We start from the raw sequence: 27,534 nt of genomic DNA on the forward strand, positions 1-27,534 counted from the left end.
TTCACTGAGATTAAAAAAAAGGAGGGGGGAGTGGTTAGTAGACTTAAAAGTCTGAAAAATATTGGTCCACTTTAGTAAATTCGGTAGTTGCAGTAGATTTTCCAGATTCAGGTAGGGTTCTCAGGTTTAGGGAAGCTTAAGGGGGACTGCGGGATGTGGTTGTCATGATGCGGGACTGGGCTCAGGGTTAAGAGAAGGGAGCCTAACATGTTTTATGATCAGGATGCCAAACCAGGAGGAAGTCATGTTAATAAAAGACTTTGAGGAAGAGGAAGGAGGAAGAAGAAAAGGAGAGGAGAGAGGAAGGAATAGAGGGAGTGAGGAAGGGAGAAGAAACTAAGGGAGGAAAAGGTTACACTATAAGAGGACGATTTTATTGATTTGATTTTTTTTTTTTTCTGGTAAGAAGACTTAGCATCACAGGTTCTGGCACTGCTCTCAGAGAAGGGTATAAAGGGCATTGATCAAGAAGGAGAATACTCATCTCCCGAAAGATCAAGCCTCGTGCAGTCATCCAAGGCTCCCTGGATGTAGAGGGTTCATGTGAGGTTGAGCACATAGAAGAAAAGCACATAGTGTTTCCTGACCACTCTCTTCCTGCTTGGGTGACATCCTGCTTTCATTATGGTGTGCATATGAGAAAACTGTGCTAACTTGTGGGACTTTGGGGGACTCCTGAGGTTAAGGTGCTAAGGAAAACCAATCTTGACCTGATGGTAGTGAGTGCCAATAGCTGGTGCAGTAGCCGAGTTGACAGGAAACTTGGATAGGGCTCAGCACACTTCCCCACAGGAGCAGGGATTGAAGCCTAGCCACTCAGCTTTGACTCTAGTGAGCAGTTCGAACAATATAGCTCTTAGAATTACATGACAGTGCCATAGTAGAAATGAACAAAGGCCTTTTATAATCTCATATATAAGAACCTCAGCTCAGGACACCAACAGATGGATGCCGGTTCATCCAGGTCTCCAGATTGACAGGAGAAGCTATCAGAAGAGGGCTGCCGCCCTAGAGGAAGACCAGCAGGTGATAGGCACAGCTAACTATGCCGACCCAGAATCCTCATGTGGCTGGAGATTATAAGTCCTCTAAAAGATCAAAGAGCACTGCAAATGGTCATCCACAGGCATAGCTGCCAAAGGAAGTTGTAAGCGGACTCTGCTCTTTCGTATTCTGGCCACCCAGACCAAATAATCACACAGAAACTATATTAATTACAACACTGTCCAGCCTATTAGCTCGGGCTTCTTATTAACTAACTCATATCTTAAACTAAGGCATATCTATTAATTTGTGTATCATCATGAGGCTGTGGCTCACTGGTAAGGTTCTGGCATCTGTCTTTTTCGGCAACTACATGGCATCTCTCTGACTCTGCCTATTCTCTCTCTATATCCCTTCCAGCCTGACTGTATTCTGCCCTGTCGTAGGCCAAAGCAACTTTTATTCATTAACCAATAAAAGCAACACATATACAGATGGACAACCCACAGCAGAAAGTAAGACTGCACTTGGTAACGAGGAAGAATACAGCCAGGGAAAGGAATTGTGGAGTGAAGGTATCATGGTGTCCTGGATACTAACCTGTGAATGTTTTGAGAAGCCATCTTGCCTCTTCATCTCATAAAATAAATGTGTTTTCAAGCAATTGTTGCTGACAAACAAGGACATAGGACTACCATTCCAAGAATTTTCGTATCTTCAGTTTTGTTATCCAAGGAAGCCTTCAAACCTGGCTCCCTTTAATGACTTAGAGTCAGCTTAGCAGTTCTGCTGCTTGTTGACTCACAGATGAGGTCTCCCACATTTGTCACCTCTCTGTGCTTTCACCCCTGTTCATCCTTGGCACTTCACTGATACCTGCACCATTATTTGACTTTGTCTTTTGCCATGAGTGTGGCTCCCTAGCAGGTTTCTGTCTGTGACTTAGACTTTGAGAGTAACATTATCGTCTAGCTTAGTTGATTTTCAGTGGCTGTGATAAAACACCGTGACAAAATCAACTTCAGGTAGAAAGGATTTGTTTTGGCTCCCAGTTAGGAGTGTACAGTTCATCATGACCAAGAAGTGCTGGTGTTGGGAGCTTGAGGGTGATTATGTTACTTCCACAGTCAAAATGCAGAAAGAGCTGCTTCTTAGATGCCTTTCTTTGCTCACACAGTTCAGGGTCTCCACCATTGAGTGGTAACACCATAGTGTGCAAGTGTTCTGTACTCAAGTCAAGCAGGATAATCCTCACAGGCATGCTCAAAGGCCCATCTCTTCTAGATTCTGTGAAATTGGCAATGAACTCATAATCATTGTCACAAACGACAGTTTGTAATGTGCTCTGTGGTTCTAGCAGAAATTTAATGCATACCCTCCGGTGCACACCCACTGTACCCACAAAGGTCATCACTTGGGACCTTCCTAAGAACTATCTTGTACTCAGACCTCCCACTATCAATCCCCAAAGTCATATTAGCCTGCCAGGCTCTCTGCTCTTGGTGATGATCTATTCTAGTAGATCATCTAGTAGATCTATTCTAGTAGATCTCTTCTATGCCAAGAAGGGCACCAGCTCCCACCAGCCCTCTTTCTCCTTGGATTCAAGTCAGAGTGTCAACTTTCCCAGTTAGGCTGGTGTATCTGCACAACCTAGCAGGTGGACATTGAATTTTCACCCAGTTTCCTTGATAATTTCATAAATCTATTTTTAAACTTGCTATTCGCCTCAGTTAATAACTCAAATATCTTTGGCCAATTTCCCTTTTCTCTTTGTTTCGTCACCTTGTATTTTGTTTGTTTTCTTTCTAGTAGTTTAAAAATAAAAAGCCAGCTCTGCAGTCTGGTGTGACATATGCCAATAGGGAAAGTAACCTCATTACTGTGAAGTACAGGTGGGACCTGAGACACCCCAGTTCCTTTTTTTTTTCTCTAGGGTTATAGGTAGCTGGCATTTAAGCCTTTATGCATTTTCTTGATGTTAAAATATAGATAAAATATGCCTAACTTCTGACCTGACATCCATTTTCTGTAGCATGGGATGTCTGTCATTGCTTCTGCTTTACTGGGCTGTCAAGTGCAGCCCTGCAGTTGGTAGTGCCAGCAATATGGCTGGCTGCTTGCACCAACCCTATCCCCATGTAGGACCTGGAAATACAAACTCATAGGTGAGAATTCCTAAATCCGAAACAAAGGCCTTCTTCTTCCTGTGGTGCTGGTGCACACTAGAGGTTACCTCTGCTCTGGTGTCTGTTCCAGAAAGGTCCTGTGTCAGTCAGGACATCTGTAAGTAGAGCAACTCTGACTACTATAACTCTGATGTGGTTTTTAGATTCCTTCTTACTCTCAGAACTGGGAAACAGAGCTCTATGCTTATTTCAGGGGTCACTGGAGTTCAAGAGCACAGCATTATCATCCAGACAGAGATAGAGCTCTCTACTTTTTCTAGATGGAGGAAAACTTGCCCTAATCATAGGGCTTAGTCCGGAGAGTGACTCTACTCATATTTGGAAGTTATAAAACTTGGAACAAATAAAAAGTTTTTATTACTAAGCAACTTCACAATGAAATTTGGTGAAAGTTTAAATTACAAGGACTACAACTTGAGTAATGGACTACTTTATAAACCTAGCCTTAGATGTATTTAATAAAATGATACTTGATTACATTTAAGAGGGAAAAATTCTTAGAGAAGGTTAAGGAAAATCAATCGTGACAGGTTGCCATTTTCATGCCGTTCATAATAATAAGTTGCTGAGAGCAAGAGCATCAAGGATGAAATGATAATACAAATTGCTTCAAGCAGTTATTGTAATCCCTCGGGCATATTGATTTGTGTTTCTAATAAAAAGATGCTTTCAGATGTCCCATTGACAGAGAGACAGGTGACATGTACCATTACGGGAATTGGAGCTGCCTCTCGTTATCTGGATTGTTGCGAAGGCATTTTCAGACAATAGAACAAAATAGAGTCAGCTGCGGTTATGTTCCCAGTTGAAATACCAAGACAGTTTTGGAAAATGGATTTTTTATTTTAAAAAGGACCATTTATTAATATTTTAAGAGTCCTCTTGATCTATAGTAAAACATTACATTAGAATAGCTTGCTTTTGTCTTTCTGCAGTTGTATGCCATCGTAAAACCCCTTTGTTTTTCTAACAGCTGCTTTCCTGAGTAGTAATTTCTCCAATTTAATGTGTGCTGCTCTACTTCAGCAAGAGCCATATGGGGAGAACCTAGTGTTGCGGCCGGTCTCAGTGGATAGAGAGACCTGGATGCCTTCTTCACAACTGTTTACTGATATTAATAAACCATAGTGTTTCCAAGCCTCACCAGGAAAATGTGAACCATCATCAAGCCAACCATGAGGCCCTCTAGTAGGCAAGAAACACCCGTGCTTGAAGTGTACTGGCACCCAGGTTACCAGTATGTGCCCTGCGCACTGCGGCATCACAGCCACACACAGCATTGCTTGCATTGTGAGCATACACTTTACTTTAAGCAGGTAGGCAATTTCATTATTATATTCATTTATTGGACTACTTGATTCCTTACCCTGAGGCCCTGAAAACTGTTAGGAGCTTGTGATAATACTTATTTTTCACATTTCTGGTGAAAGTAACTTTTTCTTCTCCCAGATCATTCTGATACATTTCTGATGACATGGTCTGAAAGTAAGGCAGGGCAATACTCAGACAAGATTGTGGAGTGTGGTGCAGTGGGCAGGAGAGGGAACCTGTTGTTAGAGAGGAAGAGTGGAGGTGAGCCCTCTCTGTTACTCACATTCTCAGAGAAATGCATGATGCCACCTCTCTCAGGCCAGAAGATTTCTGTGAGCAACTGATGCTGACCTGGACCGGTTTCTGTGCCCACCCTACCCTGTCCCCTACTGCCCATTATTATGTAAATAGAAGTCTTCTAATAGCCATCACCTGTAATCAATGGGTCACACACATGCTGTAGGTTCAGAAGCAGACTTCTCTGGAAATAATTTGGAGCTAGCAGTCAGTTAGATAGCTCGGACTATCATGGCTCCCTGCCAAAGTCCACTGGGGTGGAGTGGGGTTCTGTTGAGCATGTACTCTGCCTGCCTTCTGTTGCCTCTCTCATTCACTCTAGGGATTGGGGAAAGACCCCTTCTATGGCACGGAGTCGGGCTCTGTCCAGGGGTGTCTGACCCTGCCAGTCAGCCTATAAGGGAATAGACAGCCTTTCCATTGGTCCAGGAGCCTGCAGCTCATTGTGCAGAGAACCCTTGATATATTTTCACATAAGGTTTGTTCCCTCCTGAAACTGTTCACATGCTTATCATTGCTCTGATAGCAAACAGTAACCTCTTTGCTATGTAGCCATTCTTCCCTCCATCCACCCCTCCTCTCCTTACTCTCACTGCCTTTCTTGGAGGGGCTTTGTCTAAGCTTGAGTGCCATTTAGTCACACACTTGTGTAGATCTGCGATTATTCTGCCCCCTCTACCAGTTTCTTGGCTTGGGTTATCCAGTCATCCTGGTGTTTCTGGCACTCTGCATAAGCTAGCTGCTCAGTAAATGCTGGTTGAAGGTCAATCCACCTGGGACAATTATTTAGTTATTTATCCCTGCCTTCCGTAAGGTTTTAAATGTTATGGAAGCAGAACTGTGCCGTGTGCATTCTTATATCCAATGCTCATCACACAGCTGATAGATGCTGGACAGCAGAACAAAGTTAAAATAAATAAAAATGGCTCTTTCTTACCTGTTAATAGTAGTTGCAGAGATGGTGACCACATCTTCTATAAAACTGTCATGCATGCTTGTAGAAGCACTCTGCTAGTAGAGAGAATGTTATAGGGTACATAGACAATGAGCACTTGCTGTTGGGTACCAGGCTCTGCCTGTGTTTTCCTGTGCAAACTCTGGCTTGCTCTTATTTGAGGAATTATGTAATCTGTTACTTCATTGGATTTCTGCTTATTTTCTCTTTCTTTTTTTAATTTTTTTATTTATTTATTTTATTTATTTATTTATTAAAGATTTCTGCCTTCTCCCCGCCACCACCTCCCATTTCCCTCCCCCTCCCCCATCAAGTCCCCCTCCCTCATCATCCCTAAGAGTAATCCGGGTTCCCTGCCCTGTGGGAAGTCCAAGGACCACCCAGCTCCATCCAGGTCTAGTAAGGTGAGCATCCAAACTGCCTAGGCTCCCACAAAGCCAGTACGTGCAGTAGGATCAAAAACCCATTGCCATTGTTCTTGAGTTCTCAGTAGTCCTCATTGTTCATTATGTTCAGCAAGTCCGGTTTTATCCAATGCTTTTTCAGACCCAGGCCAGCTGGCCTTGGTGAGTTCCTGATAGAACATCTCCATTGTCTCAGTGTGTGGGTGCACCCCTCGCGGTCCTGAGTTCCTTGCTCGTGCTCTGTCTCCTGCTCTTGATTTGGACCTTGAGATTTCAGTCCGGTGCTCCAATGTGGGTCTTCGTCTCTGTCTCCTTTCATCGCCTAAATGTTTTTCTTTGGGTTCACCTTCTTAATTAGCTTCTCTAGGATCATGCATAATAGGCTCAACGTCCCCTATTCATGGCTAGAAACCAAATATGAGTGAGTACATCCCATGTTCCTCCTTTTGGGTCTGGCTCACTTCACTCAGGATAGTGTTTTCTATTTCCGTCCATTTGCCTGCAAAATTCAGGAAGTCATTGTTTTTTACTGCTGAGTAATACTCTAATATGTATATATTCCATACTTTCTTCATCCATTCTTCCATTGAAGGGCATCTAGGTTGTTTCCAGGTTCTGGCTATTACAAACAATGCTGCTATGAACATAGTTGAGCATATACTTTTGTTGTATGATAGGGCATTTCTTGGGTATATTCCCAAGAGTGGTCTCTATGGAAACCATTTTCTCTTTCCTTTGGCCTGTGGGAACCTTTGAAGCAGGTTCTGTCTTATCACTATAAGAGCACCACCCTGAATATGCTTTTTCTTCCACTAAAGATGTGTCTGGCTCCTCTTGTATCTTCTTTCTTAGCTCTGTGATCACCCCACATTCCTTTCATCAAAGAGTGGCATTCAGAAATTAAGTTCTGGGAGTGGGGCATAGTCATTGCTATTGAGCTATGGTGTGTCAGGCCCTTACAGCAGAGAGAAAGAAGGAGGGGTCAGGTATGTAGATAGGTGTACAGATGAGTTAATGGATGGTTAAGTTAGTAGATGGGTGTGCATACATGTATTAAATTCTATTTCTTATTTATGTATACTGAATCAGACATACTTCCAGTTCTGGTTCAGGTCTACAGGGTTTGTTTAGTTTCCTCTCTGTACAGTAATTTTCTTCCCTTACACTGTGAAACTGCTAATATCTGTAATGTTCTTATATATGTAGTCCCTTTACTATCACTAGCCTATATCTCTGTATATTTGAGTTCTGCTGTCTTGTACCAGTTCACCTTGCTTATTTTCTTTCCTTTACTAACCATTATAAAATGGTTTCATTGCATAAATCAATGAAAGGTATGTTTAAAAAGGCTAATGGTGAATATATAATAGTATTTGTTTTTTAAAGGAATATATATGCAAATGGCTGACACACCATAGGATAGCATCCATCTTCCCATAGACAACTATGCTCAGATTTTGTTACTCAAAGCTCCCACCACGACCACCACCAAGCTACTATCAGGTTGTCACCTAGGGGAAGGAACTACTAGCAAGTGTGTCACCTAACCTCTCATTTAGCAGGTCTGTTGTATTTTTCTTGGTAGAGAACTAGAAGCAACATTGCCTTTAGTGAGAGGCTAATTCAAAGAGTGTTTTTGTCTCCTGCCTCTTTTCCTGTATTTTGCACATTGTAAATAGAATGACAGCGTACACTGTAAATAGTCTGAGGAGTGACTTATGATCACATCCAATATGCACGTTCTTTTAAACTGTGTTCTGACTTAAGTAACCTTAGTATTAATGGACAGACTTAAGGGTCTAGGCCTAGTACTCAAACTTAGTGTTTAAGCCACATAACCAGATTCCTGCTAACTTTGCCATTGATGCTGACATGAAGTATATTTTTTACATTGCAGTAATGTTGATGGCTCACATTAATGGTGTCACGTAGTCATAAAGTTGCTGAACTGCACTGTGGGCACATTTCCCTCATCCCCAATAAAAACAAGCACAAACATAGCATAGCTCCAGAGAGTTCATTAACCTGTGAGAATGAGCAAGTTGTATATGACACAATTTAGAGAGAGATTTGTTTTGTTTTGGTTGAATATTTAGTCATTCAAGCAACAATTTTCTTAACTTAAAGTCAATAATTTGTTTTGTTATTACAATTACAAAAATTGTTTCATAGCCTTAAGATATAGACATGGTCTGAATTATACAATGTAGAAAATAGAATCTTCATAATGGATCAATTTAATACGCTTTTAATTCCAAACAATATAAAGAAAAATGACTACTCTGAGTCTCTGCCTCAGATGATGCATTTTCCTCTTGTTTGGTGGAGACAGATCATGGGATTTACCTCTTCCTCCCAGCAGGCTGAGCACAAAGCCTGCATGGGGCTGGCATCACCAGGTAGTGATGCTGAAAGAAGGCTGGACTCGTCTCCTTGCTCTCTTTAACAGTAGTCCAAGCTCTTCTGAGAAACATTCCTGGATAACAAATGATAACAATCTAGAGGTGATTTATTACCTTATTTACTAAAACAAACAAGTGAGCTAGGCATGGTGGTGTATACCTTTAGTCCTAGCATTCTGGAAACTGATCTCTATGGGCTGCATATTTAGACCCTATCTAAAATCAAAACAAAACAATATTTCTTGAACATTATTTTTCATTATCTGTTATTTGTGCTATTTGTATAATTTGATTTGTATGCTAGGTTGCTCTGTTGTCTTGGCTTCTGTTGATTTGTGATGCTGCCCAAGTATTCACCCACCGTTGGCCCTCTTCCTCTTTCCTCCATCAGTTTCATTTTAAAACTGATTTTACATTAAAGAAAAGGACCCAATTCTGAACCGATAATGTAACATAGAATTCCCATTCTTCCAAAAAGTCGTGCCTTTGTGTACTTTAGGAGCAAATAAAGAGTAGCTAACTCTTCCTCCCTAAGAGGAAAATAATCTACTCACAGAGTATATAGAAACATCATGTGTCATTTTCTTAATGCTACAAAGTCATGTTTCAAAGCACAATGTACTACTCTTTGGCCTTACCTCTTTCATTTTTGAAGGTGGAAATTTTTGGTGGCCCTTGGTCTGTTTGCTTCTCATTACTGTTGATCTGAGTTATAGGTGAGTTCTAGTTGTTGCATATGGGTCAAACCATCACTGCTGTTACTAGTTGATATAAAGCTGTTTATTTTCTGCATATAATTTTCAATATCACTTTATTGTATAGAAATTGCAATGAGCCTTGTTTCCTACTAAATGGAATATAAAGTGCCAATCGTCTTTTTTGCAGTCTTCCCTCCTGAGGCCCAAGGTTCCTTTTCTTTTTTTTTTTTTGGTTGTGGCACACGCCTTTAATTCTAGCACTCGGGAGGCAGAGGTAGGTGGATCTCTGTGAGTTCAAGGCCAGCCTGGTCTACAGAGTGAGTTCCAGGACAGCTAGGGCTACACAGGGAAACCCTGTCTCCAAAAAACCAATAAATAAATAAATGAAGCCCCCCATTTTAATAGTTTCTGGATTGATGAGATTGCCAAATGAACAACCTTCTATGTGTATAACTAAAATAACCATGTAAATATAATTAAATTAATGTAACTTTGTGTCTGCTGACAAAGAAAAAGAAACAAAACCAAAAAAGCTTAATCATAGTTTTTTCAGGGTGGGTACAGAGGAAGCACAGTACTGGATCCCTGTTGTTCAATAAGAGTTCTCTCAACCTCTGATGCCTTTTATTGAGCCTTCATGACATGTGAATGAGATTAGTGTGAGGCATTCTGTATACTTCTCATGTCAGAAATGCTCAGAATCATAATCAGAAGCTGCAAGGGAACCTGGGGTTTCAAGCATTAGTATAAAGAAACCACAGAGTTTGGTGCTCAGCTACTGAGCTTCTCAATAGATTTTTTAAAAATCTTAACAGTTGTCTTGAATGCTGAGGTGTGTGTATTTGTCTGTGTATGCATGCATATACATGCGCACACATTTTGAGATAGACATGAGTTTCATGTAGCCTACACTGACTTCCAAATACTTAATCTTAGCCTAAGCAGGCCAAACTCTTGGGTTTTTTTTCCTCCCTAGCACTAGTATTTTAAGCACAGAGAAGTTTGATTTTGAGGGATTGAATACTGTTGAGATCCAAGAAATAATTCTTTCGGGGAATCACAGCAGAGTTTAGAGATTAAGTGATGGGCATAGGAGCACAAATGTCCCCATGTGACCTCCATAAGTGGGGGAGCTAATTAGAGAGACAGGTCCTGAGGATGGGTGTAGGCTCCTTTCTTTTGCAATGCTCCTAGGGCTGAGGTGTGTAAACCATATAGTAGCCATGTCTGCCCGTGTCTCTGCATGGTGGGCATCCCCGTGGGAGTGCCACAGTTCTTTCAAGCCAACCTTAGTTGGCTGTCTCAGCCCAGGGAACACCCCACATCCTGCAAGAACCATGCAAGCAAGAGTGCCATGAGCTTCTGCTCCCCAGGAAGGAGCAGACTGGAGAGGAAAGCCCCAACATACATGGCACTGTGGCTGTGAGGAAATGGTAAAGCTGAGCCCATGCCTGTGACAGGACTGTCACATGATCATCAAAGACGGCCTTCTTATTACATGCCACAGGATTCCCCTCACCACTTCCTGGAACTTAGATGTAGGCTAAAGAAGCAGTCATAAAGGTCTGGGGTGATAAAAATAGCTAATTTTAATGAGTTTGCATGGAATTTTTGGAAATATCTAAACTAAACATCTAAGTCTGTCTTAGAAAATAGTATCTACTGACTTAAACTCCCCAATCTTTGGCTTGAGATAGAGAATTCCAGAACCGTTAAAAATGATTCTGAATTTCTTCACTGAGGGTGGGGGACTGGGGCTGTTGGAATCTTGGAATAGGTACTTTCTGTGGAGGTCATGCTGGGCCCAGGATAATATGTCAGGAAACCCTCAGAAGCACACACTGCAACAGAAGGCAAACTGGTGAGTTGGACACAGATAAATTTCAGGAGTGTCAATTCCCAAGTGTTATATCCTGCGGTCTGATTGGAGCTTGACTTTCATGGGCTAAATGGACGTGGAGCTTGACATTTGGAGCACTCCAGTGACCTTAGGTCAACAGGACTTTGAGGCTGCAAAGACAGGAGTTACATATTGGGAGATGAAGAGGCGGCAAGAGGTGATTGTTCTGAGGCTTTGGGTCAAGAAAGTACTATTTGGATTTACCCAAAAGATAAGGTGGCCATGTTGATAGGGAATGACAATAACAGGGAAGAGGTGGAAGAACCAAGAAAGACAAAGAAGGTGGCTGATAGGCTCTACCCAAAGGAGATGACTGCAGGGAAGATGCAGGGGAGCATGTGTGATTGGCCCTCAAGTGGGACGTGCACTTGCTCAGTGTCAGGGATGAGAACACCTGAGACTTTTGTAAAATCTCAGGAATTTGGAGGAGACTGGGAGAGGAAGCTGGCAGCAAATACCTGAGAAGACTGACCATGGTGCTGAGTGCTGACAAAGGCTCATCTTCTATTTGTAGTGGGGCCTTCTCTAGCCACGCCTTACTATTCAGATGCAGTGGCAATGATGTGGAGTTGAGACTTTGCTGTAAGGGGAATGTGAGAAGCTGGTTAAAATGCACTAAGGTCCAGGAACAGATCCTGGCATGTTCAGCAGCTTGGGGTCAGGCACAGCACTTGCAGACCTCCTGGGAAAGTGGCCCTTCAGTGATCCTGGGACTAGAGGCACTTATCTGGCATGGCATCCTCTGGGAATTGGGACTGCTTGGTACTCAGGTGACAGGGTTTTACAAAAGATAGGAGAGTATAGGCTGAAAAATGAAGACAAGCATCAGAGCCCCATGAGGTATGGCAGAGTTCATGTGGTAAGCAGAGGAAGGGTTGAAAATCCCTTTGACTAGCAAGTAAAGGGGTCTAGTAGAAAATTCACCAACATTCCCAGATAGAGGAGTAGTCTGTTCAGATTGTGGAAACTTGAAAAACAGATGCTAAAGCTAAAATGACTGTCAGGAACAGAATACTCTTGATGGACTTCTTCGTGAGTCGTATGCAATCGACAAAAAACTAGCTTGTGTGGAAATCCCCACCCACCTGAGAAGCAAAAAGAAAATGGGGTACAATTAAAAAAATGTAATGTGAATACTGGAAATAGAAGGAGAAGGAAGAACAGTGAGATTCTTGTAGTATTCTGAAAACTTTCTGAAATTATGACAAATAGCAAACAGGAGTCTCAGAAAACTACATCCAGGGTACCATGTCCACACAGCAGAAAACTAGAAAGAATCTTGAAGGAAGCTAGAAGGTAAAGGCCCTGGCTAAAGGGGCAGGAATGTTTTCCATCAGAGCGTGCTCTGAGAGGGTGATGTAGGACGTAAGACCCAGCTGCTGCCCCAGAAGTAGAAGTAATGCACAAGGAGAGCAGAGCATGAGGAGTTTGTCACTGAGGGAAATGGAGTGAGTGTAAGGGGGAACAAACGGGACAGAACAGGTATGTGCTGGACAGCAGGGAGGACAAACGGACAGCACAGGTAGGATCTGGACAGCAGGGAGGACAAACGGACAGCGCAGGTAGGTGCTGGACAGCAGGGAGGACAAACGGACAGCACAGGTAGGATCTGGACAGCAGGGAGGACAAACGGACAGCACAGGTAGGTGCTGGACAGCAGGGAGGACAAACGGGACAGCCCAGGTAGGTGCTGGACAGCAGAGCAGGCTTGCATGGCTAGGGATGAACCCCAGGGCCTGTGCATGGTATGAATGTGTTCATCCACTGAGCTAAACTCTCATTCCATACCCCAAAAGTTACATGTATATATTTGAGGGTGGCAGGGACACTAGGAAAAAAGCTCACTTGGTAAAGTTCCATCTCCAGAAGCCATGTGGAAAACTGCATATGTTGTGATCCCAGCCCTGAGGAGACAGAGAATAGTAGGATCTCTGGGAGTTCCCAGGCTTAGTCTAATAGGTGAACCCCAGGACCCTGACTCAGAAAGCCAAATAGAAGACAGCTCTGGAGGAAGAACAATTGAGGTTGGCCTCCAAAAGTAGTATGTACAAGACACCAAAGGATCTGAATTTTTTTAATATTTTCTCTAAATATATATGCACTAGCTATGTGCCTGGTACCCATAGAGGCCACCATGTGGGTTCTGGGAATCAAACCAAGGTCCCTTGCAAGAGTGGCCAGTGCTCTTGACCACTGAGCCATCTCACTAACCCCAGGATCTATATTTTAAAGCTCCATAGGAGTAAAATATTTATAATTTGTTAAGTTTATTAACATCTTATTAACAGAAATTCTTTCAACCTGTCTTCTCCCAATGCATCTCTCCTGGTGCTCTTATTTTATCTGCCATCTTGAAGCTGCCATGGCGTCACTGAACTTCTTTCTTAGCTAAATATTTTAGTCCTCTAAGCTTTACTGTCATCTCCACCATGACATCATCTGCAGTTTGGGCATTGTGATAACTGACACTGTACAGTTTGTTGTCATAGGACAACATAGAGCTGTTCTGTGTAAAGCATCAGATTCTGTGGAAGTGTCTAACATAACCTGATAGTTCATAAATTATTTTGTCAGCCTTATAATTTCTCATTTCAGAATTACTGTTTACTTCGCAGCTGTGAGGACACTAAATCTAGGTTTGCCCTTGTATAGTATCCTCTAAGCTTCTACTACACATCACGTAACCAACACTCATGTACTGTTATGATGCATATATGCTACACTAGAAAACGTCTGGCTGACACTTGAATTTTGCTAATAAGAAAAAGCAATATATCTTGGTTTATTTTTTTTTTGTTTTCCACTGATTTAATGCAGATGTGCAAAAATATTTTAAATACACTTAAAATAATCATCAGATGTAGGGCTGTAGAGAATCAGTCTGCTATCTTTTCCCAAGGTGACTACCATCCTTCTGTCTAAAATGCTAGTTATTTTGGCTTCTTTTTAAGGTTTTAAAGATTGAGTTAAATATGCATTCTTTTGTTTTGTGATATGTGTGTTGTATTTATGTTATTATAAGCCTATGACATGAACACACCTAATGTGTGAGCTTCCTGGCCTAATGAATATCTGGATCATATTTTACCCACTTCTCTGAGTCTTGTGTAGTGCAGTGTTTACTCTTGGGGGGTGCACCACCACCTAGCTCCCAAATAAATGACACACAGGCTTATTCTTACATAGGAATGCCTGGCCTTACCTTGACTTGTTTCTTGCCCACTTTTTTTTTTTTTTTTTTACTTATTTATTTATTTTTATTCTTTTTTAATTAAAATTTCCACCTGCTCCCCATTTCCCATTTCCCTCCCCTCCTCCCAAATATTGCCCTCCCCCCACTTCCCTCCCCCTATCCCCACTCCTCTTCTCCTCCCCCCACTCCATTCCCCCTCCCTCTCGATACTGAAGAGCAGTCCAAATTCCCTGCCCTGCGGGAAGACCAAGGTCCTTCTATCTACGTCCAGAAAGGTGAGCGTCCAAACAGGCTAAGCTCCCACAAAGCCAGTTCATGTATTAGGATCGAAACCTAGTGCCATTGTCCTTGGCTTCTCATCAGTCTTCATTGACCGCCATGTTCAGAGAGTCCAGTCTCAACCCATGCTTATTCAGTCCCAGTCCAGCTGGCCTTGGAGAGCTCCCAATAGATCAGTTCCACTGTCACAATGGGTGGGTGCATCCCTCGTGGTCCTGATTTTTTGCTCATGTTCTCCCTCCTTCTGCTCCTCATTTGGACCTTAAGAGCTCAGACCGTTGCTCCAAATTGAGACTCTGTCTCTACCTCGATCCATCGCCAGATGAAGGTTCTAAGGTGATATGCAAGATATTCATCAGTATAGGATAGGGTCATTTCAGGTTCCCTCTCCTTAGTTGCCCAAGGTACCAGCTGGGGACATATTCCTGGACACCTGCGAACCCCTCAAGAGTCAAGTCTCTTGCCAACCCTAAGATGGCTCCCTTAGATAGGATATATACTTCGCTGCTCCCGTATCCATCCTTCCTATATCCCAACCATCCCAATCCTCCGAGCTCCTCCCATCCTCCCCTTCTCATATTTCTCATCCCATTTCCCCTTTGCCCCATGCCACCTCACCCGCAAGTTCCCAGTTTTTGCCCTTGACTACTTTTTGCCTCTGGGCTTTTTCCTTTTCTTCTGTATATCTTACTTTCATTCTTACTCCATGGGTGGCTGGCCGGCTGGCCGGCTGGTCCTTGACATCTTCCTCCCCTTGTTCTCTCTTTGCTCTTCCCCTTCCTTGTTTCTCCTTCTATTTATACTCTCTACCTGTCAGCCCCGCATATCCTTGCTCTTGCCTCCCTGTTGGCCATTCAGCTCTTTATCAGGACTATCAGATGGTTTAGACAGGCAAGGAATCACAGCTTCACTGAGTTAAACAAATGCAGCATAAACAAAAGTAATACATCTTTACATCATTAAATTTTCCATAGCAAAAATAGTATATAAGTAACACACCTTAAAATAATATTCCCCAAAAGTTTTAGCCATCTTCTACAGTTGTGTAGGATTTCTTTGTTCATCTGAAGGCAAGCACTGTGTGGGCTTTTAAGTCATTATTTTCTCCTACTCTGTTGCTTGTAAACTTTTTTTCACTGAGATGAGCCACAGCCTTAGTTTTAATATGATCAGTGGGTGAGTCTTTTCCTTTTTATGACTGCAGGAGTCTTCCTGACCTGGGTCCTGAAGACACTCTCTTATTTAAATGACTGCTCAGTAAGCTTTCTGACCACCTGGTGTTGTTTTCATGTATAATGTGAGCAGGGACCAGGCTTCTTAGAGACCCGTACCACTGTGCAGTGGCTGCTGTCTGTGCTCATACAGCTCCATCATGAGTCATTGCCATAACATGATGATGTTCAAGGCCTCCTTATATACTGTGCTAAAGCATTTTGAGACTGTAAGCAGGTCTGTTATAATTGCATTTCATCACCATAGAGCTTTGAAGAGAATTGATTTCATAATTAAGTCTTTAATCAATTAGCATTGTATAGCTCTCTCAATATTCATTGTAATTTTGTAAAAGTTTCATACAATTTTGATTTATTTCTACTTGAAATTTTTTATTCTGCTTTAGTCATTATCTTTAAATTTTTTATTTTATGTTTGCTATTATATAAAAATAAAATTCTGGGCTGAGTTGGTGGAATTCTTGCCCAGTATGCACAAAGCCCAGGGTTTGTTCTCCAAGCATAGTGTTATGCTTCTGTAACCTTAGCCCTCGGGAGATGGAAGGTCATTCTCAGCTACATATAGAGTTTGAGGACTGCCTGAGTGCATATATATATATATATATATATATATATATATATATATATATATATGTTTTTCATTTCTCTTTGATAGCACATTTTATTTCCAAATTGCTTTTCCGGTAAGATGTTATAGTTACAAACCTGACAGTGTTTAGGTATTGACCACTCTCGCTCTCTGGTCATATTTTAAACAAGGAAGAAGGTAGCTGATTCCACAGTGATCTCATACCTGCTTTTAGAATGCCCCTAATATCTCCTGTGAGCGTCAGCTTCCCAGCTTCTGTAATGAGAATGTGTTTGAACCCTTGGCACCCTGTTAGTGGCACTGTTGGGGATGCTGTAAACATTTGGGACATTGTGGCCTAACTGATCAGCTTCAGCAGGTAGGTACCAACCAGGGGAGAATCAACTGAAAGAGGAGCAAGAAGAGTTGCTAGGAACTGTGCTCTTAGTTAAAACACTCTGTCCGACTTATGGGTCAAGGGATAAGATGGGATGAAGTCAGGAAGGCTAACTAACAGATTGTACAAAGCAGTGTTCTAAACTGGAAAGGGCTACTAGGTTGTAAATTTCTGGAGATCATAGAAGATAAAGAAATTATTAGTTTTATTGTTTGTTAAGCAGTGTAAACCAAAAATTAAGCTTATGAATTAGTTATTCGTTATCTATATGGAGTTAATGTTGTCAGGGGAATATGGTTATCCATTTGATTTTTGTTTGACTTAAACAATTTTATCTTCATTTTTCTTCATGGAACATAAACAGATGAACAGCAGTATTGGCCTTGCCCACCATGCTGTCTGTAGGAAAGCCTTGGGCTTCCTACTTGCTGCCTCTTCTCTCTTGTGTCTCCAACTACTTAAAGTAGTACCATGTTTTCCTTCTGGACAGGAAGCCTTTGCTGATGGCCTCTAATATTTGAGCATCTCCTAGATCTTCCAAACCTTGAAGAGCAGTGTATGCTCTGCTATCTCCTTTATTCTGAGCACTGGTGTTTGTTGCTATTCTGACCTTTGCTCTCAGCCAAGGTGCTGAGGTCTCAGGAGACTCTCCCTAGAACTGGGCTGTTCCGGGGTTCAGCCATGAGCAGCATTTATCTAGAATTAGAACCTGTTGACTATGCATTGCCATAAGACAATTCACTAATTACTAGAATTTTAGCTCTTTTAGTTTAGGGCAACCTTTTTGTCATTATGTGGCATGCTTGTTTTTAACAGCTAATATATGTAATTACATTTAAAATAAGTGCGCTCCAAGTGCTTTAACAGCATTTTGATATTGGTGCTGTGACCTAGCAGTTGTCTTCTGGTGGTTGAATAATTAATTTGTTTCTAAGAGCTTTTGAGTTTGATGGTTGCCTAACACAAGGGTTTCCTTGTGGAAGGGTTGCTGGCTCCCAGTGACCCTTTGCTGCCATCTGGTACAAATTCAAAGTGCTTCTGTCATCTGCTGCTAATTGCTGTCACCTGCACATTGCAGTCCCTCATAACTGAGACTCTGGGAACAAGACACTTGCCTTTAGGAGGGAGGTTCCTTGTGCACTTGCAGATGCACCCCTAAAAAGAAAGATGAGATTAATCCAGCAGTAACATTTCAGGTCAATTTATATTTTAATACCTAAGGTGTAAGAAATGGTTACCATTTTATGAAAGTGATTAATTCGCTGCATCCCAGTGGTTCTGTCTGTTTATGATCTGTTTTAAATGGCTCTGGTGCTTAGTAGCCTTTTTAGGCTGGCAGGATCGTTTGTGCACATTTTCCAGAAGGCTTCTTTAATCCTCTCCCTAAGCTGATAAGCTTTCGACAGGGCACTAGCCTATAGCGCCATATTATATTAATGTATTTTACGTGTAATTTAGAGAACAAGAAGAATATCCTGATTTGAAGTCTAAACTGTCCCCTGTGGCACTGGCACAGCTGATAATCGTGAACGAGAAAGATGTGTATATCAAATAGTTTACAAAATGAAGCCAGCTGTGTTTCCCTACATACTGTGGCTTCCTGACATGCATCATTAAACCTTATTAGCTACTTCCTTTTACAAAGATTCTTGTAGTCTTGAACATTGCATATTAACATTTTCTGCCCCTCCAACTGGAAATTATTTGCTTTATTGTAGAGTGTCAACTTGCTCTAGTTTCTGATGCGTTCTAATTGGTACTTTAGAGTATAATCATCGTGAGATACCACGCCATGCATTTCTTTATTTGGAAATTAATACAGACCTTTTCACTTTATCTGTCAATCTGAACAACTTTTCACACAATCCCCAACTCTTGAGATTGCTTACAAGCCATTAAGTATGAAATGGTTCATAAAGTGTCTGTAAAGACATAAAGTAACACAAAAATTTTACATGGTTTAAAATAATGTTACATTTGCCAAGATACCAGCAATAAAGCTTTAGATAGTTTTAATAATGAAAGGGTGATTAAAGAAGATGAAAAGTTTATTTAACCATATTACCCATATCATTTAAAATTTTCAGCAAATCTTCTTAATTCTGTTTTCCTTTCAAACCAAAAACAATATAAAACATGAGGTGCTAATGGATTTTGGAAGCTCAGGAACTGATTTAGAGTTTAGTGTTAGATATGATAACTTCCCTCCAGTCTTCTTCTCTTTCTTTCCTATTCTGTTATTGCCATTCTGCTGTGCTGCCTTAAAAATTAAAATGTTTATCTCTTATTAACTTGTAGTTAATAGCTACTTAAGCTGATGTGTGGGTGGGACAGAAAATGGCAGAACAGAGTTGTTCCAGATGATAGTAATTCTGAGGTGCTTCAAACACTGGCCAGCATTTTCTATCTCCACATGTATTTTTAGTGTTATTATAAATAGGTGATACGTCTCTAATTGCCAGTAAACTTAATGAATTAACTGAAAGAGTGTTCCTAGGTTCTAGTCCAGTGATATTTCAGGCATACACCTTCTGAGTCAGTGAGTGGCCCTTCATTCAAAAGCACTCTTGTTGGTTTTTTATAGTGATAGATGTCCTGGAGAACCAGGAGGGGAATTCTTCAGTGGTCCATACATTGCATATATTCAGTCACCCGAGAAATAGCAGGGAAGATTCAGACCCCCCCTTTGGCACAGTGACAGCCATTTGAACTGGTTTTGGCAATCTGTGCCTTTTCTTTCCTTTTGAATTTCAGGGCACAGATGGGTTCTACCGTAGCTGTGAAGCCTGAAGAGAAGAGCTAGACTCTATGGCTGCCATTGTGCAGCCAGCCACTCAGAAGCTCCAGTATCACTCTGCGCCCTGCCAGTGCGCAGCCAGACCCCCAGGAGCTCCATAGTCCTCTCGCTATTCCTAAAATGCTATGACTCCGAATTAGCAACCTCAGCTGACTTAGCAAGATCCCACCAGAGAAAACAGACATTCTATGGAAACCCCAAAATGCACACCCTGCAACATATATATTTAGTGATTTCCTTAACAAGTCTTGACAGAGTTCAGAATTTTAATTTTGCTATCAACCTATTTAAAAGTACAAGACTTTTTTCTATTGAGTAATATATTTTATAGCCATCATCTTCAAATGAATATTTAGGAGTAACTTTGAAGAATGTTCTAACAGACTCTCCCTTCAAGGGAGGATTCTTGCTACATAAGGTACTCACTATGTAAGAAATAGACACACACTTGCACATCGGCCTTTCAGAATAAAAATGTATCAAATAGTACCTTTTATTCAGATGGACCTGTTAAAATAATTAAACAGGGAAAATGGGAGAGTGCCCGTGTCTTAGAGAAGGCAGTGCTTTGACTGGTGAGCCTAGGACCTGCCAGTGCCCCGTGTGTTCTCACTCCACTGAGAGCATTTGACTGGTGAGCCTAGGACCTGCCAGTGCCCCGTGTGTTCTCACTCCACTGAGAGCGTTGCTGCCCAATGTCAGCGCTGTTTCCCCATAGTAAAGATTAGGCCAGTGTTCTGCTTCTTAAAAAAATGCAAAATGTAAGTAATATTAAAACATTTACAAAATTGCCAAAATGAATTGCATGTGGCCTGCTGCATGGGTACAGTTAAGACTTAGTTATTCATAGCCCAAAATATATAATAAACTTAAGATGGAAAAATCTACCATATATTATCAGATGCATACACCCAAGGTGGGGTTTCTTAACAGTGAAGAGGATTTTCCAAGAGCAGCTGTTATGGACTAAAGCCAAGCAAGCTAAAGACACTGATTTCCAGGACTGACCTGATGTGGCCATGAAACCCTGATTAAACGAACTCAGCGTCTATAGAGAGAGTGTAGCAGAATAGAGCTATCTCAATCAGGATAAAGCTGGGCTACAGTGCACGTGCGTGCGCGTACACACACACACTCATTTGTATGTTATATATAACACATTTTTAAGTTAAAAAGGAAGTAGCATTAATACATTATGTTGTTCATCAAAATTATTCGTTCCATTATGTCTTTAAAAAGAGGAGTACACTTTGTCCTTTGATTCCTGGAATCTCTGGAGAAAATATTCACTGCCTCATTGGCCTGGCCAATAAAATACTAGCATTGCAAAGTGACGTTTTTGATTGTGTTTTGCCACTTTGCACATATCCTTAAATGACTGCCAAAACATTTCTCTAGAGTAACAATTTTTACTAGGGTGAAACTGAAACGAAAGAATCTTTGAATAATTCAGAAAGACTCTAGAAAACTCAAGATTACTGAGTCTTTGTGTGTCATTAACAACAGTAAATGTCAATTAATGGGGTGGGGAATACCTGCTTCTAGTTTTAAGCTCCATAACAAGAACATTCTCTGTGTAAGATGTAAGAATTAGGTGTAGTTTACAAGTTTCATTTAGTTAAACTAAATTGCTAAGTAAATACTTGACCTACTAGCTATTAAATGATACTAAATACTGAGTGAGGTGTGTGGTATCAGTGGATAGCATAAGATGTTTGAAGTGAGTATTTTAAGTTGGTGGATGATATGGTAAAAACCATTTAAAACTGAAAGCTTTCTATGTTGTTACCACAAAAAAATCAGATATCTATATTCAGGGTGTGCAGCCATTCTGCAGACTCCAGCTGCACTTGGCTTACACTTGTGTGTGTCATTGGCAGGGCGGGTTCAGAGCTTTAATAGGATTTATTCCTTATAATTGTAGATTATCATTCAGGAACCTCTCCTGCCCGTATAATCCAGAGTGTTAAAGCCTATCAATTCTGTCCTGAATTCTGCATGATAAGAAGATATTTAGGTCAACTCTGCTGTCAAAAATAAGTAAATCTATGTGGCTGCTGTACTGAGCTGCTGGTTTGTAGGTGACGCCATGCTAGGAGAGCAGACAACGCCAGAAGACTCTGTGCCAACCTGGAGCACCCTCTGCTGGCAAAGCCTTGCCATGCCACACACTCACTTTTGCTTCTCGCTACTCTTAAAACATTAACATGATGAGTAATGACATGCCAGCATGAACATGGTGCTGAGAATATTCAAAGTGTAGAACTTAAGTGAGAGTGAGAACTAGCCTTAGGACTTAGTCTCCTTTCATACTGATGTTAAAAAGTTCTGCAGCTGTGTGTAATATGACCAGAAGGAAGGGCATATCTTATTACCCAGTGCTAGATTTCAATATCCTTTGTGTATATAAAGTAAAATTGAAACTTTCCAGATAGATCTTTTACACATTTCCCTTATTCATTTTTTGTTTTAAACATGATTTTGACTTGTCACAATTGAAAAATTGTGAAATCTATAATTTTTAAAAAGTTAACGTATGTTAACACCATTGTATTGTCTTATATTTCCTGTCTTTTAGCGTTTTTATTATATTTTAATACATATTTTAATGTAAATAAAGACTGCTAATCTGCAGACAGCAGGATTAGCCTATCCATCCCTCGTGAACATACAGAATCGGCACAAGGTTTTCCAAAGCAGACCCGAGGCTTGATGCATGCATGGGCACATGCACTTGGCAGCTGTACTGCTCTCTGGTATTACTGGAAGAGAGGCCAGAGCCAGTGTGTAAAGAACAGCATTTTGAGAAGATGAACGAGTACCACAGTGCTCTTCAAGCCAGTAGTGAGTGTAGCTGCAGGAACCAGCAGACAGTCATTCACTGTGATAAAGCCATGTCACAGAGTGCATCATTCTTCCCACCAGGGGCCAAATGGAGTTTAGCTTGTGTCATTCAGCTTTCTAGCCACTTGAAAGCCTTTTGTCTCCTGATTATGTTTCTCCTTGAGTGTTGAAAGACGTTTCACTCCTTTGTTTGGTACCTGATGCTTATACTGGCATGTTTTTGTTTAGATCAAAAAATATACGATGATCCCCTTTCCTTGTGTGTGTGTTTATACCAGTGGAGGACAAAGTTTGACATCAAGTGTTGTTCCCCATCACTTCTCCACCTTTGTATTTTGAAGCAAGTTTTCTCACAGAGCCCAGAACACACCCATTCTACTTCTCTGCTGGCCAGCAAGTCCAGAGTTCTCCTGCCTCTCCCTTCCCAGCAGAGAGATTACACAAGTGTGCTGACACACCCAGCTTTTACAAGGGTGCTGGCGATTGAGTTCAGGGCCTTACATTTACGCTTACATTATACACTTTACCAACCTTGCAGTCTTCCTAAGACACCCCCCATTTTCTTTTTTAAATGTAAATAACCAAGGAAAAACTATTTTGTATAACAAAGACAAGATAAAACCCTAAATTTTGAGTGAAGAATAGTCAAATGTTATTTGTAGATAAGAACATGGGTTATGAATTATTGTTTCCTAGTAGACCTGAATGTCTTACATAAATACAGAGTTTGATATTTTAAGGTAAATATACTATAATATTAAGCATTGTCACACTGATACTTATTTAGAGAACTTGTAAAGCACAGATTATTGAGCCAGTAGACAGTAATGGCCCAAAGAATCCCTTCTTATTTCGCAGATCACTGGGGCGGCAACAGCAATAGTCAGCTACATCGTCAGCGTGGCCAGCTGCATGACTGCAGACAGTTAAGACTTAGTAGTTCATATCCCAAAATGATAAGTAAACAAACTAGAGGTGGCAAAAAGCTACCTCATTATATCAGTTTCTTAAAGTGATAGCTTCAAAAAAGAAAACAAAACAAAAACCTTCTGCTAGTAGTTTGAGCTCCATGAAGAAAGTTACTGATGTAAGATTTGGAGATTAAATGTTATGTACAACTTTCATTTATTTAAATACAAATGCAGGTCTTAAAAATTGCTCTTTTCTACCTTCTTAATATTGGACTAAACATGATAGTATAAGCTGATTTCTTTTCAAAGATATTGAAATGGAATATTTCTTTTATTGGAATCCAGTTAGATTCATGGCAGTTTTATAACAGTGTTCTACTAAATCTGAATGAAGAGGCAATATTAATCCAAAGAAACTGGTAAAAAGATATTAACAATTATAGATTCCTCCTTAAACATCTGTTTAAAGATAAACTCATGTTCATAGAGTCTCAGATGAATAAGACATCTGATCAGGGCTCATCTCTTTTCAGACTGCACTTAATTCATTGGGAAGACAGGGCAGATTAAGACATACAGTTTTCTTCAGAGTGTAAACTGGACTGATGGAGGAAGGTCATTGGTTAAATTTTGTGATTTTTGAAATACTTGCATGTAAAGAGTGAGTACATGCAAATCTTAGTGGATTGGTAGGAGTGCTGTAGTATTTTGATTCTTCTAACCTAGGGACGATGTTACCAGCAGTTGCTAACACTTCAGACCTGTGTTTCATGTAATGCTTAAAAAAAATGGGTAGAACCTAAGGTTTTATACCACACTGCTTTTGATCCAGTTTGGTGTGCACATTGATTTCTTAGGAACTTAGTCTATACAGGTACTGTTAACTTTGAGATGGATGAGGTGCTACTGTTCTACAGAGATAAGGTCCAATTCTCATTCGTCCATGTGTTCATTAAAAAAAAAAAAAAAAAAAAAAAAAAAAAAAAAAAAAACCTCACTGATCTTTTCTTGATTAAGCAGGAGAACACCGTATTTACCCTTTATTGTTGGTATAAACCATTATTTTACTGAGAACCATTAGCTATTTAAAACTTGGTACATAAATTAAAGAGGAGCTAAATGGATTTGTGATCGTTGCCATTAGTAGCATTTTAGATTATCCAGGCAATTATTGTGCTCATTACCCTAGAAGAGCCCCTTTGCAGAGCCGTTGTGCTTGTCTTAGGCATTATGCACAAATTTCCCCTTGGAGATTAAATTTTCCAGTAGCGTATTTAATTTTGTTATCACGAATAAAACAAATATTATGACAAGTAGAAGAAAATTTGCTTTACTATTATAAGAACTTACAGTAATGTTGAAAATTACTTCCTAGAGTATTTAATTTACCTTTTCTCATACAGTCATAATTACTTAAAGTGATTAATAGTGTATCTTAAGAATAAAAAAGGGTTTACAGTCATCGCAGAAGGACTGACTTGTTCAGGTGTTTAAGAAATTCTTTAATAATGGGGAAATACACATAAGAACTGAAGATGACACTTTGTAGAATCTGTAATTTTGTACTTGCTTTTCTTTTAAGTACTTTTTGGGTCCATCTTAGCCTCTAGATGGAAGAACTTTTAAAATGTTGCAGAGAAATGGAAAATAAAAAGATTAATAATTGAAAATGTTTTTGCTTTTTAAAACAAGCTAGTATTGAAAATGTCTTTTCTTAATTCTGCCCTTTCTTAGAATTAACTAACGTCAAGACTGCCAGTCCAGTCCAGGAAGGGCAGGCAAGGCACCCTGAAAGAACGTGAGGAATACTGTCCTGTTATGTGGGGAAGGATGGCCTCTGACCATTCTGTGCCCGTCTTCATTACCTTCTTCTCCCTAGAAGGGAGCATTTGGTTGGCTTCAAAATTGATATCCACTGGTTGGCAGTCATCTACATCTGTCTTGGTCAATTAGAAAGGTATTAATGCCTTGAATTATCTGCATATCCTGTGCATGGGCTGCTTTTAGGCTTTCCATCCTCTGTGTGGCACTTTTTCAAAGGAAACTTTGTATTCATTTCTCAGAGGTTGTGCAAGCTTTTGGTCTTTGACTGCTATGATGCAGGGGAGAGTGTGAGAGGTAGTGGTTATGCATTTCGCAAGACAGTAATTCTTTATTTTATTACAAAAAAAAAGGCCAACTCTGGAAGGCCAGATTAAATCATTCCTTTCACTTTTTAATGGGATTTGGATGAATAGAGTAAAATATGCACTTTGCATTCATTGATAGCATCTTTAGGTTGAGGTAATTGAGTCTTTTTTCCCTGACTGAATGAATAATGACTTCATCTGATCCCCAGTGAGGCCTGAAACTTAGAGCGCCTTTGTCACAGCAGAGAGATCTGGGCTTTGAAACATGCTCTACTTCCCTGGCTTAATTTTTCTTCATTTTAATCCAAAACCCTATTTTTCTCAATAATTCAAGCATAAACTACGTAGTAGTGAAGTAGCGGAAATTGCCTGGTATTTGTCCTCCTTGTGCTGCTTTTTAAATGGAGCTGATAAATCAGCCACTGAGGTCTGAGCTGCTTGGTTCTCAAGAGGGGGAAGCAGTGCTGGGGACTTGTCAGGACTCCTGAATACCATTCCTTTCAGAGTGCTCACTCTGTAGGGAAGCAGTCCTCACTGTTGTAGAGCAAGACCTGAAGATGGGAGGGCTCCCTCATGACTCCCTGGGCCCTAAAGCAATCTGCTGCTGAGAATTGGGCACGTGGAAAGCTGGGAGTCTTCAGTCCCCAGAGTTTCTGTTGAAGTGAGTTGCAGTGTGCAGAGGAGTCTCTATGCCAAGCCATGTCCTGTTTGTCACTAAAGAAGTGAGGTGACACCTGTGTGAATCGGGCATGTAGTTTTTGTTTTAAATGTCCTTGATTAGTAGGCTTTTTTGGTCATGGTGGGGCAGGGAGCTCAAGTGAGTGCATGTCTCGGATTCACTAGGCATGCCCACCAGGGCAGGGAGGAGCTGCCTGCAGCCCTGGGGCACTGGTGTGCCACAGATACCAGTTCTCCTGGGTTCTGTGCAATGGCCATTTTGTTTCTGTAGTGTTTACCAACGTAGTTCAAACAGAAACTTGGACAGAGAAGAACAATGTGTTTGGATATTTCTCTTTCATAAGACATATAGTACCAGCATTCATTTTGTTTTTCTTAGTAGACTCTTTCTTGCAGGTAAAAAGGAATTCTCATAATTAACTCATTTTCATAACCTTAGAGTCTAGTACAAGGTATAGGAGGCATGTAATTACTTGCTTAATTAGTTTTCTTTACAATTGTACTTATGAACTTTTGGGAAACTTGATTTTTTTTTTCTTTCTAGCAATTGCTTCTTGTGGTCTCCTAAGAGTTTGTGGCAACTATTAATCAAAACTAGATTTAAACTAAATTATGAACTATGGGAAAAGATAATTTTTAAGGTACTATAGAATAAATTACATTAGCTGAGCTAATTCTCAAACTTTTACATTAGAGAGCTAGAGTTTTATTTTGCTTTTTTTTCTAATTAAGATTTTGGCAATCATTTTTTCTTTCCCTCTCCAATTCTCATTCTCTCTCTCTCTCTCTCTCTCTCTCTCTCTCTCTCTCTCTCTCTCTCTCTCTCTCTCTCTCTCTCTCTCTCACCTGGTAGCACTGCTCTTCTTGCCACCTGAGTCAGGTGCAGCCAGTTCAGTTCTGCACCCGTTACCAGGCCTCACTGGGCAGAGGCTGTGACCTATGCTCGGTATTACGTGTGTGCCCAGTAACCTCCAGCTACCTTAGTCTATGGATGGTTCCATGTCATAGAAGAGTTTGGTGCTGGGTCAGATGCAGTGGCTTATGCCTGTTTTCAATATTTGGGAGGTAAAGGAAAGAAGATTATTGTTGAAAGTTAGCTTAGTCTGTGTAGGGAATTCAGGTCTGCCAGAGCTACAGAGCAAGGTCCTATAAAAATGGTAAATAAAAAATGTTCTCCCGAGGTTAGTCCCCAGAGTCCCACAGGCTTTCTGAAGAGCCTGGATGGAAAGGTAAATGTAGAGCCGTGAACACAGCACACCTGTGCTCTGTGGGCTACTGATGGCTCCTTATCCTACAGTGATAAAGCTGGAGGCCCTTTCAGGAGCACGCCTCCTTGCTGCATACTCTACTGCACTTTGTTTTTATG

General features: G+C 40.8%; 1 protein-coding gene across 3 annotated transcripts in view; it reads left to right on the top strand.

Annotated features, from left to right (window-relative positions):
* The window catches only part of Atp9b (ATPase phospholipid transporting 9B (putative)), a 196,040-nt gene that overhangs the window by 92,986 nt on the left and 75,520 nt on the right, over positions 1–27,534 (top strand). The gene's annotated exons all lie outside the window — the stretch shown is intronic.

This window comes from Chionomys nivalis, chromosome 14 (assembly GCF_950005125.1).
Source record: "Chionomys nivalis chromosome 14, mChiNiv1.1, whole genome shotgun sequence".
NCBI lineage: Eukaryota > Metazoa > Chordata > Mammalia > Rodentia > Cricetidae > Chionomys > Chionomys nivalis.